The sequence below is a fragment of the Protopterus annectens genome, chromosome 10.part0 (assembly GCF_019279795.1).
Source record: "Protopterus annectens isolate FY-2018-M chromosome 10.part0, PAN1.0, whole genome shotgun sequence".
In the NCBI taxonomy this organism is placed as follows: Eukaryota; Metazoa; Chordata; order Ceratodontiformes; family Protopteridae; genus Protopterus; species Protopterus annectens.
In genome coordinates this window covers 186,054,279-186,071,023 of record NC_056744.1, presented here as the reverse complement: position 1 = coordinate 186,071,023, position 16,745 = coordinate 186,054,279, and the positions used below count along the sequence as shown (strand labels likewise).

Genomic DNA, 16,745 nt, shown 5'->3' with positions numbered 1-16,745 from the left:
CTAATGAAGTGGGCAAAATGTATGTGCTAGTTGCATGGGTGTTTTTGTTTTCTAACTACATATAGTGAGTATTTGCACGGTCAGTCATACACTCTAGTATAGCTCAGCTCAGACAAGTGCAAAGCCACACAATGCAGCAGAAATTAAAAACAAAAAACAGACAACAGAAACTAGTAGTTCTAACAAAACACCAGCAAATAAATGATTGTGTGATTGTAAAATCTGCTCATTCACAAGAGTAAACCACACACTTACTACTAAATAAAAAAATACTTATAGGCAAAACAAATATCCTTATTGGCTTACAAAGGATTAAAAAGGCATTTATCTAGTGTTGGAGGAATCAGAAGGAAGCCAGATCAAGTAACCTTAATCAAATACAGTAATCAAGTGTGCAGCTTTATGCAGTACAGGTCAAAAAATGTAAAAATGGACAGTACAGCAGAAATCCAAGCAAATAAACAGCCTAAAGAAACTAATAATGTTAACAAATCACCAGAAAATAAACACTCAAAAGACGCCAAATTCTCCTTCTCTCACAAGAATATACTGCAAATTCAATTCCAAATGTAAAAAAATCCTTCTTGAATGCAACACAAATCTCATTAGGATGAAAAGGAGCACTTACTTGTGCTGGATGAATCAAAATGAAACAAAATCCAGTAAATTCATGTTCTCAAGTCTGCAGCATTTGTTTTCTTAGAACTGTGGGTTTAACTCAGATCATCAAGGAAGGCAAAATGTGTTTTGTCTAAATGGAGTTTTTTTCTTCAGGTCTTCATTTCATGGCTGCATTCTTTAACTTTTGTAACTTGGTATCAGTTTCAGTCTCTCTTCTGAATGCTCCATTCTTGTCTTCTGATACTGACAAATATAAGACTATGCACTCTTTTGAAATAGTAAACCTTCACTTGGTCCCTTTAAGTATACTCAGTTTAGAGCATTGTCAATACGCAACTGTTTTCTAGGTTTACATGTCACAGTAACCCCTGGGGACTCAGTAGTATTTACAGAAGCCACAGTGGTGTCGGATGTACAATATTTTTTGAAAGACACTCAAGTGGCTTATAGTCAACTAAAATATCGAGTCATATGATGATTACAATGGGTTCTGTTTAGTTAATCAAAATGGAGGCTTGGTGGAAATCAAAATGAATCATTGGCTTGTTTGGTTGATGCACATTTCATTGGTATATAAGTTAGATGGAAGTGGGCTTTAAGCAATGAAGATGTTACATGTTTACAGGATGGTGCCTACATGTCTATTTGTGATGTAAATATGTTCAGTGGTGTATATATGTATGAGCAGTGTACATCATTTAGTGTGTGTGTGCACGCATGTGCATGCGTGAGAGAGAGCAAGAGTTTGTGAACATCTGTATGTAAATATTTGTGAGTGCAGCAGTGATTGTGAATGAACTTCAGGATCTCAAAGTTAGTTTTTTGTTCAACTTCACAAATCTAGTCTACATTTTTATAGGTTTATAGGCAAGTAGTAGGCCTTTGCAGGCCATTTTAAGCCTACCCAGTTTTGCTTTTTGTGTTTGAAATAACCTATCCCATTTGGTTATTGATTGGTCTTACTCATCACGTGGTTGATAATTACAAATTTTCCCTAATAAGACTAACTAGGATCATACCACATATATTTTTTGGGGTCCCATGCATGAGGTAAAGCACTTAAGAGCTGCAGTTGTCCATTACTAATATGCGGGGGGGGGGGGGCAGTCCTGAGGTTAATTTTCTGTTTTACATTCACAGATTCAAGTTATGCTTGAATATGGACAGGGATGAACTTTGTTTTATGTGGATGGGGAGTATGTTCCATAGTAGCGATATCCTTTGTGAGATAATACCTGTCCCTCCATACCATTCCACTGATTTTGCAGAAGAGGTTTAGATCCCTAGTCAGAGTATTTCTGATGACATTTGACTTGCTGATATGCTATAAATCCATCAGTAAAGGCTCAGAAGATGCCTTGAATGCCAGACACAGGTAACCTCTTTGCAGTATGCGAGATACAGAGTACAGTGACAGGGCTTTGACTTGGTCCATGTAGGACATGTCGTTTAGGCCTTGTATCCTTTTAGTAAGGTATCGCCGTGGACATTCCAGTTGCTGCATGTATCTGGACAAATATATGCCAAAGGAGGCATTATATTCAATGACTGGCCTAATAAGGGCTGAGTAAAGGGGGCAAAGACATCCCTAGATCTGGAAACAATCTCTGTTTATAAGCTATCACTCTTCTTTTGTGCATTAAGAAGACATTAAGGCTTGGGTGTTTAAGTAGTATATTAAATAAATACATCAGGATGGATGTTAGGAACATTAAACGTTAACTGACTGACTTCAAACTTGCATGCTCACACACTGGCTACTCACTCAAAATGGCGCTCTTGCTTGCACGTGCTGGCTCACTGGAAAGCTTCTTAAAGGTATATCACACACTAATTTACATCTTCGCTCTTTACTGAGATGTCTCATATAAACAATGACATTTCAAATAGGCATGCAATTATACAGACACTAAATGAAAAACAACAGTCATGTCCAGGATGCCATGTATCTGGCACTAGGTTTCGAAATGTGACCTGATCTCATGTCACAATAGTTAGGACTCGGTTTAGCAACAGGGCAGTCACCAGGGAATGTTCTGCTTGAGGAGTTTCAGGGATTTTCTCAGGAACAGGGATTGGTGACAGAATGTTCTTTGGAACAGGAACGTTGGAGAAGTCACTCTGAGAACTAGAGTCTGTCAGAGGCAAGATGGTGGAACACTTGTTCGGACACTGGTAACAAATGCTTCCAATTTCATCTGAATTCCATTCCTTGTGATTCCACAATGTAAAATCTCAGCTCTTGACACAAACTTTTCACAAATCCAATGCGATCAAAACCTTTTGATGTCTGCATCCTCACTCTTTCTCCTTTTTGTAAAGAACGGAGCAGTTTGTTGATTTTATCGTAGTAAGACTTCTGGAACAAATGCTTTTTCAACTGATGGGCTTTTACTGCTTTGTTGTTTTTAGCACATGGAACCAATAAATTACTGCTAATTGGTAGTGTGGTTCTGGTTTGAACTGATAGAAGTCTCTGGGCAGGTGAACCAACATGATTATCACGAGGAATGTTTCTGAGTTTTAACAAGTTTAGAAAAACATCGGTATTGTCATGTCTGGATTTCTCCAAGAGCTGTTTTGCACTTTGAACTGCATGTTCAGCCAAGCCGTTTGACTGAGGGTATTCAGGACTACTCATAATATGAACAAAGCCCCACTTTTCTGCAAATTTCTTGAACTGCTGACTTCTAAACTGTGCACCATTGCCAGAAATAACTGTGTGGACTACCATGGACAGAAAAATGTCTCTTCAACTTAGTAATGACAGTACTGGAAGTTAGGTTGGGAAGTAGGTCAATCTCAAACCAATTTGAATAAGAGTCTACTAACAGCAAGTAATGTTGATCATTCCACTCAAGGACATCTGTGGCTATTGTCGGCCAAGGTAGTTCAAGAATCTGCAACTAAAAAGACCAAGACAAACCAGGGAACTGACAAGATGTAAAAACGGAACTGGAAACTAGATAAATAACGAAGTAAACTGATGAACGAAATAAAAACTCAGGTTTAATAGATTAAGCGCTTTTGGAAGGTTCAGTGCCCTTCCTTCCTCAGAATTAACAAACAAACGAGTGCACAGGCAACAATTCACATTTAAAAACATTGGTTAATCAAGATGTTAATTAATTAAAGCAATCATGTGACAGCTGTCATCATCTCGACCTATTGGTCTTAAAACAAGTTACAAGTTAAAAGACATAAAATGTTTATCAACACAACATTAAAACTAAATCCATGTAAAACTGTAAATGTGTGTTGAGAACAATCAACCTTATTTCATGCATTCCCAAATATGCATAACAATTGTGAAGATACTTTTTTACATATATATATATATATATATATATATGCAAGAAATGCCTTTCAAGAACACAGTTAGCTAGCTGTAGCTTTAAAAGAAGCCAGCCTAAAAATAGTATTAAATCTACAAGAGAAATGTGTAAGGGAACCTCCAATACAAAAAAGCTAACCACGTATTTTCCAATATGGATATTCAACAGAATTATATGTGTGTGTGTACATAATTGTAACTAACTAAATGCTTGCATCTTAAAGCTGCCTTATAAAATTATCTATTTAAGGCTAGTTTTTTCAGGATGCAAGCAATTGATATTTGTTCATTTAAACCCGGGGGGCAATGAGCTGCAGTTTTTATTTGCCAATACAATTCTTCCATCTCAAGCTGAATTTGCCATGGGCCTATGTATGGGGTGTCATCTACCTGTTTCAATACTGTAAATTTAAATTGATGATTTGGATATTCAATCAAGTGGCAAGCTAAGGCATTTGTTTGTTCTTTTTTTGTTATAGCGTAAGTGTGCTCATAGATACGCTGTTTCAGCTTGCGCTCTGTCTTTCCTATATAGAAAGCGTGGCAAGCAGAACAGGTTGCTACATAAACCAATGCCATAGTGTGGCAATTAAATTTGCCTCTAACTTTATATTCAATATTGTTAATCTTTACAGAATGTCCCTCTCTTATGAGCCTACACTGTCTACAAGAACCACATTTTGCCATACCTGTTATGTGTGTTCTTGTCTTAGGTTTACCGGCTTCTGGTAAGGTTTTGAGGTTAACCCCTCTTCTAAATGTGATAGCTGGAGGACCTACAAACTTCCCCTGGAAATACCTGTCATTTGATAGGATTCTCCAGTTTTTGCATAAAATGTCCTTAATAAAGTAATGGTCTATGGAAAAGGTACATAAGAACCTTAAACTGTACTGGCGATCACTATTAGTTAAGTTGGTGTGTTGCCTCCCATTAATTTCACATTCATCTATGTGTGGTGGCAATTGTGTACTTAAAATAGGGCTAAAATGCCCTGCGTTACGCTTGTGTACGACTTCTTCCATAATCTCCACTACCATGTTACATGGGTAACCTCTATTGTAAAACATATTGGAAAGGTTAACACATTCAATTAGGAAATCAGCTTCTTCAGTAACCATCCTAGCTGCCCGTACCATTTGCCCTTTTACCACGGCTTTCTTTTGGTGGTACGGGTGACAGCTAGAGTAGTGTAGGAAGCCATTAGAATATGTAAGTTTCCTGTAGATAGTGCTTTTAAACCTTAAATTTTGCTCGTCCTTGTGTAACAAAATATCCAGAAAACTAATCTTAGTATAATGGAATTCATAAGTGAATTCCAAAAAATTAGTTAAGTTAGAGATGGAAGCAATAAAGGGAGGAATGTCATCAGGAGAACCCTTCGATAAGAAGAACATGTCGTCCTGGTACCTAGTGTACCAGGCGACATGCCTCTTAAATGAAGGATCTTGAAGCAACAGGGAATTCTCCCAATGTGCCATAATGCAGTTCGCGTAGGCCCCTCCACACGGCGAGCCCATTGCCACACTAGATGTCTGTAAATATGTACGCCCTTCGAACCTGAAAAAATTAGCTATAAGAATTTGCTCTAGAAGGGTCTCCACTAAGCAAATGGTGGTATCATTGACTTTCCTATCAAAAAGAAAGTCCCTAATCCACTCTAAGCCTATGTTATGAGGGATGACAGTATATAGATCTTTTACATCTACTGTAAGAAGAACATACTCAGAATTAAATGGAATTTTCTTAATTTCCCTCAAAAAACTCCAGGAGTCCTTGCAAATCTGCGTTTCGTTTGCAATGAGTGGCTTAAGCAAGCTGTCAACATATATAGCTGCCGCACTCAAAATGGACCCCCTACTGTCAACAATAGGTCAAAAGGGTGGATCTGACACTGATTTATGAATTTTAGGCACCCCGAAAAAAACGGGTAACCTAGGTGATGGAATGGTTAAGTACCTATATAAATCAATGTCAATGGAACTTTCAAGTAGTAGGTCATCCAAAATGCCTTTAACTTTGCCATAAGCTGTATTAATCTCATTTATACTAGCTTCTTGGTATGGTCCTGATCCTAAATGAGCTACCATCCTATTAACATAAACACATTGATCCATAAAAATAAGCCCATTCCCTTTATCGGGTTTCATAACCCTAATGCTACAATCTTTAAGAATCTTAATAAGCTCCTTTTGCTGCGATGTTATATTAAGTTTAACTCCTTTTGTGTTACTTTGATCCGCAACCAAGTGTCTTAAATCCAACTCGCAAGCCATTTCGAAGACTTTAAGTCTATCCAATAGTGGTGGATTTAAGACACTAGCAACTTTAAAATTATTAAGAAGGGTGGGCCTATCACCTAAGGTGATCCTCAGATTCAGCTTGCGTATGAATAACTTCAAATCAATTATAGTTTTTATTAAATTAAAATGTGTATCCAGAACAAAAGTCAACCCTTTAGAAAAGAAATTACATGTGCTTTGATCTATACCAAAGGAAGTAAAGTTATATATTTTAAAATCTCCTTCGGTACTTTGCACTATGTTCGGTATATTAGGAGGTTCCACTACCTCCGCCTCTGGTTCCTCTTGTTCCTCGGAACATTCTGATTGCTGTTGGACCTCAAGTTCCTCTGATAAGAGTTCTGCCCCTGCCGAAAACCCTGAGCACTTTGTGCTTCATTCACGTTATTACTATGTATTTGTCTGTTATTACTTTCCTCACGAGTGTTATTATTATTGTCATTAAATTGAACTTGGTTACTAGTGCCTTGGTCATCCAACATATCCTGATCGAATTCACCCTTCAATGGTTGTAAGGGTGCGTTAACAGGGGATGAAGGTGACCCATTAACACCATGGTGACGTCCTTCACTTGAATTGTTATTTACATTGGCACCAAATTTTGTTTGAGTAACCAAAGGTGGGTTCGGGTAGGCTATGTGATTTGCATATTGAAACAAATCTCTCCTAATTTTCTTTTGTTTATTGCTTGAAAGTTTTTCCATAGTTGCTTCAATACTTGAAAAAATCCTTGTATACTCATAACTATACCTAGGAAAGTCCTGATTTTCCTTAATGTCCACTTCTAATTTCTCTAAATCATGCTGGTACTCTTGAATTTGTTCCAAATAATGTGCAATAAGCACCTGTATAAAGTCAAACCCTTGTTTGTCAAAAAGGTCTAACAGTCTATTATGGAGGTTAGAACCTTTAATTAAACCTACTGGAAACCTCCATTGCCTTAATCCTTTAGGAACTATCTTTTTAGCCAAACACTCCTCCAAATATGCCACTTCCAATTGAAGTTTTTTGCATTTAAACAATTTGTAGTCAAATTCGCTTATAAGAATAGTAATGTCACTGTTCCCACCTTCACATGGCTGCAGTACCTGTACTACGTTAACGCTGTTGTTGACAAAAAAATCTTTTTTATTCAGGAAGCTGCTTATGGAAGGAACAAACTGCTGTGTAACTTGTGCTGTCCCCTCGACTCGAACAGCACTCTCTGTAGATAAATCCACTTGCCTCTGTCCAGCCGGTATGCTAGAGGCTTGAAAAGAAATGTTGCCTGCTTGACCATGTTTGGTCAAATTAGCCCTGACCTTAGAAGCTCCAAGTAAAAGGGAAGGACGATCAGATAGTACATTATGCTCTTCTTTCTGTTGGTCCCTTAATACTGCTGTGCTTGTTTTATTAAGAACACTATCGAGCTGGTCAAAACGCTGTGTTAGCTGATCCAGCCGCCCCATCATTATTTGGATAAGCGTAGTTAAATTGCCATCGGCGTTGACCTCATTGGAAGGGTTGTTAGTTACGCTGCTACCTGTCTCTCCGTATCCAATATTCTGTGTGAACAGCGGTGGAGAATTAAGCTCCGCAGTTCCGTCTTCGTTGGCCATATGAAACCAGCAACTAAAAAGACCAAGACAAACCAGGGAACTGACAAGATGTGAAAACGGAACTGGAAACTAGATAAATAACGAAGTAAACTGATGAACGAAATAAAAACTCAGGTTTAATAGATTAAGCACTTTCGGAAGGTTCAGTGCCCTTCCTTCCTCAGAATTAACAAACAAACGAGTGCAGAGGCAACAATTCACATTTAAAAACACTGGTTAATCAAGATGTTAATTAATTAAAGCAATCATGTGACAGCTGTCATCATCTCGACCTATTGGTCTTAAAACAAGTTACAAGTTAAGACATAAAATGTTTATCAACACAACATTAAAACTAAATCCATGTAAAACTGTAAATGTGTGCCGAGAACAATCAACCTTATTTTGGGAATGCATTGTCTGACAATCTCATCTCTGTATGGACAGCAAGGTTGCACTTCTACTGGTAAACAAGACTGCTTTGAAGGGATCCTTGACTGACAAAGAGGTTTAGCGTCTGGAGAACTGGATCTGAAGCTGTGTGGAAGAAAAATTTCTCACTTCCATGACCTCAAAATCAAGTTATTCATTGTTATGCTGTTCGTTATTTTTTCTGGGTGATCTAGATAAGGTATCAGCAAGATAAAGAAGATTGCCTTTTGCACAGACAAGATTAAAATTGTACTTTTGAAATTTGAGCATAATATGTTGCAATCTAGCTGCATCTGTATGCATAGGCTTTCTCAAAATAGTAACAAGAGGTTGGTGATCCATTTTGATCTGGATAGGTCAAAATCATGGAACTTCAAACATACAAACACAATTGCCAAAAGCTCTTTCAATCTGGGCATATTGCATCTTGGTCTGGGTAAGAGTTATTGAAGCACAGACCACTGGTCTACCCTCTTGAAGAATGACTGTACCTAGATCAAATTTAGAAGCATCACAGAAAAGAGTAACTGGTTTGATATCATAGCAGCTGAGAGTTGGTGGGCTGCAATTTTCTGTTTCAGGACAACAATACTCTTTGGTGCTGTTCTGACCATGATCAAATTACATCTTTGCATGTCAGCTCTCTAAACAGTGCTGAACGTTGGCTTAAATGTGGACTGAACTGGCCTAGATAGTTGACCATGCCAAGAAAATATTATAAGGCTTGAACAATGTCTGTAGCTGGCATCTCAAGAATTGCTGTTTCCTTTGAAGGATCTGGTCGTAAGCCTGAACTGGTAAACAAGTGACCAACATAAGTAACTTCTCAGCCTGAACTTGCACTTTTGAGGATTCAGCTTAAGAGTCACTTGGCGTGCTCTTTCCAGAACTTTCTTGAGGTTTCTCTCATATTCGACTTCACCATTGCCTCCTACTAGACTATCGCCTACTATAATAGTGTAGGAATAGCCCAAAAATATTTCGTCCATTGCACACTGAAAGACTTCACTGGCAGAATTTATCCCAAATGGCATTCTCAGAAATCTGTATCTTCCAAATTGTATACTGAATGTGGTTAACAGTGAAGATTTTTGGTCAAGCAAAATTTGCCAAAATAAACTCTCTGCATCTAAGACAGAAAAAACAGTGGCAATTGGCATGAGGGCAGCAACCTCTTTGACTATGTGCATTGGATGGATGAGGAGGTCTTTTTTATGCTTTGTTCAAATCTCTTGGATCAATACATATTCTGATATCATCTCAACTTTTCTTATGAGCTACCATGGAGGATATTCATTCAGTAGGTTCTTCTACTGGACAAATTACTCCCATCTGCACCATTTTGTCTAGCTCCACTAGCATAGTTACTGGAACTTTCTGTGCTGGTCTGATAACTGGGCTGACCTCTAAGTCTAACTTTATAGAGTACACAACTGGTAGTTTGCCTAGTTCGTCTGCAAAAATATCAGCATACTCAGAAAACATAGTTTGGGTGAAATTTGAGATGTTGTCATTCAGGCTTCCACAGTGAACTTCTTTATTAAGAAGTGAAAGCAGTCCCATTTTCAAACTGTCTCTGAGGTCTAATAATGACTACATGTGTTTCACTATAAAAAATTGCAAGTCATAGCTGTTCCCAGCAGAGCAATATGAAAGCACTACTGAGCCTTTGGTTTAAATCTCTTCACCATAATAAGCAACAAGCTTCTCACACTTTGCAAATCAAGTTGTTCTGCAGCTTCTACTCTAGCAAGTGTTTCTGGTCACATAACATTGCACTTTGAGACAGTATCTACATTGAGCTCTACAGGACTCCCATTAATCCAAACAGTACAAAATATTTCATTATTTGCCCATAAATCTACTGCATTGACTGTTTCTGCAAGCACAGACACACCATTAACATAAAAAGTAGGGTTGCAGCTTTCTTAATTGATCAACTTGCCTCTTGGAATGTCCTCTTCTAATAAAATAATGTGCCTTATTTGATTTCAAACATTTTGAAATGATTCCACTTATTGCAAGAATGACACTGCTGTTCAAAAGCTAAGCACTTTTCTCTTCTGGGTTTGTGATTACCACCACAGTTATGACAGTTGACTATAAAGCTGGGTGGGGGCACATGCTTTGACTTTCTTGACTCACTCTTATGCTTCACTGAGCATGCTCTGGAATTTGCAGAAAAGACTTGGGGGAGGGGGGATTCCCAGGGATTGTTACAGGATCTGCAGTAGCTGCCATGTGCTTGCGCCTGTTTCTTTTAAGCATGTGCTGCATATATTCAACTTGAGCTTTGTCACTGTGCCTTCCACTGCTATTCTCATTTGTAAACATATTTGTGTGCTTTTCTGTATGCTCATATATCTGACAAATCTCAATAGCCTTATTTAATGTTAAATCACTATATCAAACCAAAATCTTCCTCACTGTGTCATTATTAATACCACACACAAGCCTGTCTTTTATCAACTCATCTCTCAAATCACCAAATCTGCATGTTTTATCCTGGTTTCTCAACTCAGTTATATATGCAGCAAAAGTTTCAATAAATGCCATTCCATTGTAATATTTGTTTGAGGGTTACACATTTCTTTAAATTTACATTTTAAGCACTCTGGGTCTTCCCTTGTGTCAGCTGACACCACAATACAGCAGTCTTCCCCCTCCCCTGCAAACACAGCAAGTGCATACACAAATGAACGCTCTCTTTCAATGGCTGCTGAACCAGCTAAATTAAACAGAATAAATGCCTTTGCATGTGCATCTTTGTTAGAAAAAGCAGCCTGTATGAAAACATCATATTCCTCTTCAATCTCCAATTTTCTGCAATACTGTTATCAAACACAAGCGATGCAGGTCTCTGAAATCTTTCTGCTGTACCCACAGATTGTAGTAAAAATACAATGTAAAATGGCCCTCTTAATTATGTATGAACATTCACACACACCAGGTACTTGCAATAATAATGAAATCCACAATAAGCTCTTCGAAATACTGTACTCTGCAAAATATGCCTTGAAATAACTACTTTGCGGGTCTATATCACATCAGTGAACACTAAAAACAGCGAACGCTGATGTATCAAACTTCAAAGTCCGAAAGCTGAAAAATGCGAAGGATCGGATGAACAAATTTTTTCCCAGGGAAAAAATTTGCTGGGCCGTTCTCCGGGCTTTACTGTTTTCTCCACTGTGGTGCGATCTTGGAGTTGTTATATTTAAATTAGGGGTGTGGGGGGCACAGCCCCCCACTTAAATTTGATTATGTACTCTTTTTTTTTTTGATCAGCTAATTTTTTCCCTGGGAAAATATTTGCTGATCCATTCCTTCGCATTTTTCAACTTTCAGACTTTGAAGTTCGATATATCAGCGTTCGCTATTTTTAACATTCGCTGATGTGATATAGATCTGTACTTTGTGAAATGTTCTTTGAAATGACTGTACTTTGCAAAATAAATGCACTGTAATACTGCAAACACTTTGTATACTTCGGATATTTTTAATGGCTTTAGTGAATACAAAAAAATATCACAGTGAAAAAATATGGTCATTTTCCCTTTTTTGTACATTTCATGCGATTCGGATATTGTTTCAAACATTTTCATAATTATTTTGATTTTATCAAGATGTTGCAGTTTCAGACATTTCATTTAATAAGACATTCATTTTGAGCGTTTTGAGTGCTTCATTTTATAGTTGTAATGAAATAAATCATTTAAGCTAAGTTTAGTTCCTTTAATTCATTTCTGACCTGTTTTGTGAGTCGTTTGAGCAGTAGGGATGATGCACTCCAATACATTCCTCCAACTTTAACCGGTTGCTTCATGGCTGTAACTCTGGATCTCATTCTGATACCATGTCACTCTTCTTATGTGCATTAAGACAACATTGAGGCTTGGGTGTTTAAGTAGTTTATTGTACACAAAAACATCAGGATGGATGGCAGGAACATTAAACTTGAACTATCTGACTGACTACATATTTCCATGGTCACACTCTGGCTGCTCACTCAAAATGGCACTCTTGCTTGCACGTGCTCAGTACTTATATGCAAGTGCTAGCTCACTGGAAAGCTTCTTAAAGGTATATCACACACTCTGATCTACATAAGCTGTGCAATATAAAAGGACTTTCTTACAATAGACACATGTTGGTCAAATTTTAGCCCACTGCTCACATAAGATCCCAAATCCTGAACTGGGTCAACTCTTAGGGGGGTATTATCAATGTGGTAGTCCTCTGGAATAGATGACTTCTCAAAGGATGCATTTTTTGACGTTTAGTTTCCGACCATGATTTTGACACCAGTTATTAATTTAAGACAAACCTTTTCACAGGAAGGCTAAATAATTTGAGGATTCAAAGACTGCTCCTACCTTTTCTCAAGCAATTTTCACAATGGCACCAACACTCTGGATAAATTGGGTATGAAGTTCACAAGATACTTAAATATTTCTAAGAACCTCTGCAAGGTAGTCTTGTCCTTGATATATTTGGTATGTATACTAGCCTTGACTTTTTAAGAAATGGGCTGGTTCCATACTCTGTGGGCATATTTCAGAGAGTCCTCACATGTGGCACATTTTTGGATTGAACTTATTTTTATACAGTGTCACCAATAACTTTTCCAACCTGAGGGCATGTTCTGACTGTTTCACCCCCTACTAGCATCATCCATCATATTTACTACCCTACTCAGTATTTCTATATCCTCTATTATGACATAACAGGGACTCACCCAAATATCATAATACATAAGCCCACCTCCATAACAAACTTACATCAATATAGATACACTAGAGATTTATCCCATTTCTCCCCAAACACCCTCAATGACATCCTGCAGAACACTAACTGGAGCCCACTAAAATTTCTCTCACTCAATGAAGCTGTACAGTTTTTCAATTCTACATTTCTTAGGATTCTAAATAGTCTTGCCCCTCTCCGGTTAAAAAGGATGAAGTCAAAACATGCAATTTGGCTTACAAAGTCCACAAAGCAAGTTATGCCCTCTAGGGACAAAGCCTGGCAAAAAAACAAAACATTGTCTAACCTCAATCAATATAAACAACTTTGCAATCAAGCTAAATGCCTAGTCATCAAAAACAAGAGAGAATACTTTCAGGCTATCCAAAACCAACATAAGCTAAACCCCAATAATTTCTGGGGTGCAATCAACTGCCTACTCCACCATGAAACTAACAACCCATGTCCAAACCCAGAAAAAAAACTCCCTCTGAGATAGCCTCCCTCTAACACGTACTTCATAGACACCATGCATAAATGTACCACCACCTTCCCACCTATTACAGCTGACCCACCAGGTACTCCACCTGTGTATTCACCATGTATTCACCTTCTAATCTGCTACCTCCTTTCTTACTAACATCCATACCCAACCTCCACTATGAAAAAACTTCTTCACAAACTTAAACCTTGTACAAACGCCCCTGATAACTTGCCCGCAGAATACTTACAACTCTCAGCATCCTCCACTGCATATCCTATCAGTATCCTCCTAAACAGGTCCATTCAGGAATCCTGCATACCTGATATCTGGAAAAAAAGCATTTATCCTTCCACTTCACAAAGGTGGCAACAACTCCGACATCTCAAATTTCCATCCCATTGCCATTCTCTCCCCAATCTCCAAAATACTAGAGAAATGTATACACACTCAGCTGCTCAGTCACTTGATAAAACACCCACTCAACATGGCTTTAGGCCCAGACATAGTACTAACACTGCCCACATTTCCTTCCTTGACACTGTCAACAGAGCTCAAGATGCTGGCTCCTTAGTCGCAGCACTCTTCCTAGATCTATCAAAGGCATTTGGCACTGTATCTCACTCCCTCTTGCTTACTAAACTCTCTAATCTCAGGCAATCTCCCCCTACCCTACAATGGTTTATTAACTACCTCAATAACAGGCAGCAGTCTACTAAATGGCAACATTCTTCCTCCCCTTTCATAACTACAAATACAGGTGTCCCCCAAGGCTCAATACTGGGACCACTCTTATTCAGCATATTTGTTAATAACTTTCATTCCTCTCTCATCCACAGTACTGTCATCCAATATGCAGATAACTCAACTATCATCTGCTCTGCCAAATCTGCCCCTGCACTACAGCAGCTCACCCAAGAAGCATTTACTTCCACCGAAATCTGGATGTTCCAGAACCATCTCATTCTCAACCCCAATAAAACAAAACTTTTAATATTTACCCCCCACAAAATCCAACTCTGTCGACAAGTCTTCATTCACCATTCACTCCCAAAATAACACCAACATCGAAGTTGTCCCCGGCACCAAATTACTAGGTGTCATCATTGATGACAAATTAACCTTTGACCTTCATCTCTACAGTAACATCAAAAAACTCATCAGAAACTAGGTGCCCTGTACAGGTACAACTATTTTCTCATTCTTACCGCAAAAAAGGCTTTGTCCTCATCCTTCCTGCTCCCAACACTTCTATGTGGTGCTCCCGTCCTCACCAATCTACAGTCCTCCTTGAAAACAAAACTAGACTCTTGCTACAAAAAAGTTGCCAAATTTGCCACAAATGTAAAATATTCCACTCGTCACTGTTCCTCTGCATCAACTAAATTGGCTAGAATCCCCTCACTATCTCACATTATTACAATTAACTACAGCCAGCAAGCTCATCTACCACCCAGAAACTTGCCCATGCCTCTCCTCCATACTGACCATGTATCATCCAAACTGACACTTTAGGTCCAAAAACAAAATGTTACTATCCAGAGAAACCTAAGCTCTCAGCCAGTCAAATGTTATATTCCTATAATGTCTCTAAGGCATGGAATAAGCTCCCTCTTCACTCAAAACAATCAGCAACCCAGCTTCCTTTAAAAAAATCTCTCAAACTACATCTCTTCTCACTATGGTTATGTCCCTGAGCCCCAACACACAACCCCAACTCTTGATTTCTCTCCCTGATGCCATAGTGCTATCACTTAATTTCCTTTACTCTGACTTACTTATCATGGCTATGTACCTACAGATATATTACACTCCTGTGTTACTTGAATACACACTCTGAACTTGAAGATATATTTTCGCTAATGTGTCACTGGAATATATCCGATTTATTACTTCTATATGGCCATGACTGTAATTTTTTCATTGTTGTTACTGTTATCAGTTTCATTCCATGAATAGTACTGTATGTTTTTTTTTTTCTGTAATGTGATTATTTTTATTTGAATGTGACTTTGTGGAGCTTTTGGCTCTCCAAGGAAAATGGACTTTCCTAGTTAACAAATGCAATAAATAAATAATGACTTTTTGTAAGAAAAAAAAAAAAAAAACTACTGGGGTTGATGAGATTGTTGGCTGCTTCAAGAATCAGTTATCTGCACAGTTTTTAGTCTGATCTATCCATATTCCCTACCAAAATCCCATGTCTGGCACTTACAGCACTTATCAGTATTTGGCACTTGCTAACATCGCTACAACTTCACCATCAATTTTAAAGGGATAGCATTCTATGTCAATACATACACAGATGTTATTTGGTTTCACTTTTGTTGCCATACTGTTAAATCCACTTTACTGGTCGAGTTTGTCTAATAATAACTAATTATTTCACATGTTTGAGGTGATTCCCAATTTTCTACCTCACTGCCACAGGAATACACCTTAGGGTATATGTACTACAAGGGGAATATCTGAATTCAGCTTAATGGTACACTACACTGACAGATATCCAACGCCTAAAGATATGTTACTGTATTTTACTATCAGTGTATTGTTTTTTTTTTTCTGGCATTAATTCAAACTGCTGCACTGCTTTCTGGCTACAATCAAGGTTGTATTCTTTTAAAAAAAAAAAAAGCACACGCATACAAACAGTGAAGTCATTACAACTACATGTGTCATGTTCTCTAATCCACTGCAGATTACTTGGCCTTAGCACAACAGATACAGTTTCGGACAGTTCACTGGTACCATGATCATGCATTTTTGCTTGGCCATCATGACTTTGTCTTGCCATTCACAATTTTTGCAGGCTGCTGTAACCAAGATATTGACTTGCTATAATGCTGCTGCTTAAATAAGACTTTACACAATTTAACCTTTGTTTGTCCCTTAAAGATAAATACGTATGGCATGAATATGACAAGAAACTAAATAAAGAATTGCACAGCTGTTTTCAGTCATAAATCCTTAAAAGGACTTAAAAATACAGTGTTCTGCTCCTATGCTGTGATTCACTTCTGACTAGTGCATGCATTTTTTTCTGCCTTTCAAGAAAGTGCTTTCTTTACATTATACATATTGTTAAACAGCTCCTTTTCATCTCTGTGTATACATGCAGATTCTGATCTTGTAGAGTTTGCATAAAAAATGCCTCAGCATTTTCAATGGATACTTGCAAAACTTTGTGTGCTGAAAGCATTTTTTTCATAGACAGATTTAAACAAATTAAAAAAACTGCCAAAATGTTGCAGTT

The 16,745-nt window shown here is 37.9% G+C and overlaps 1 protein-coding gene across 1 annotated transcript in view; it reads right to left on the bottom strand.

Moving 5' to 3' along the window:
* The window catches only part of TTYH2 (tweety family member 2), a 2,201,930-nt gene that overhangs the window by 693,433 nt on the left and 1,491,752 nt on the right, over positions 1 to 16,745 (bottom strand). The window lies entirely within an intron of this gene.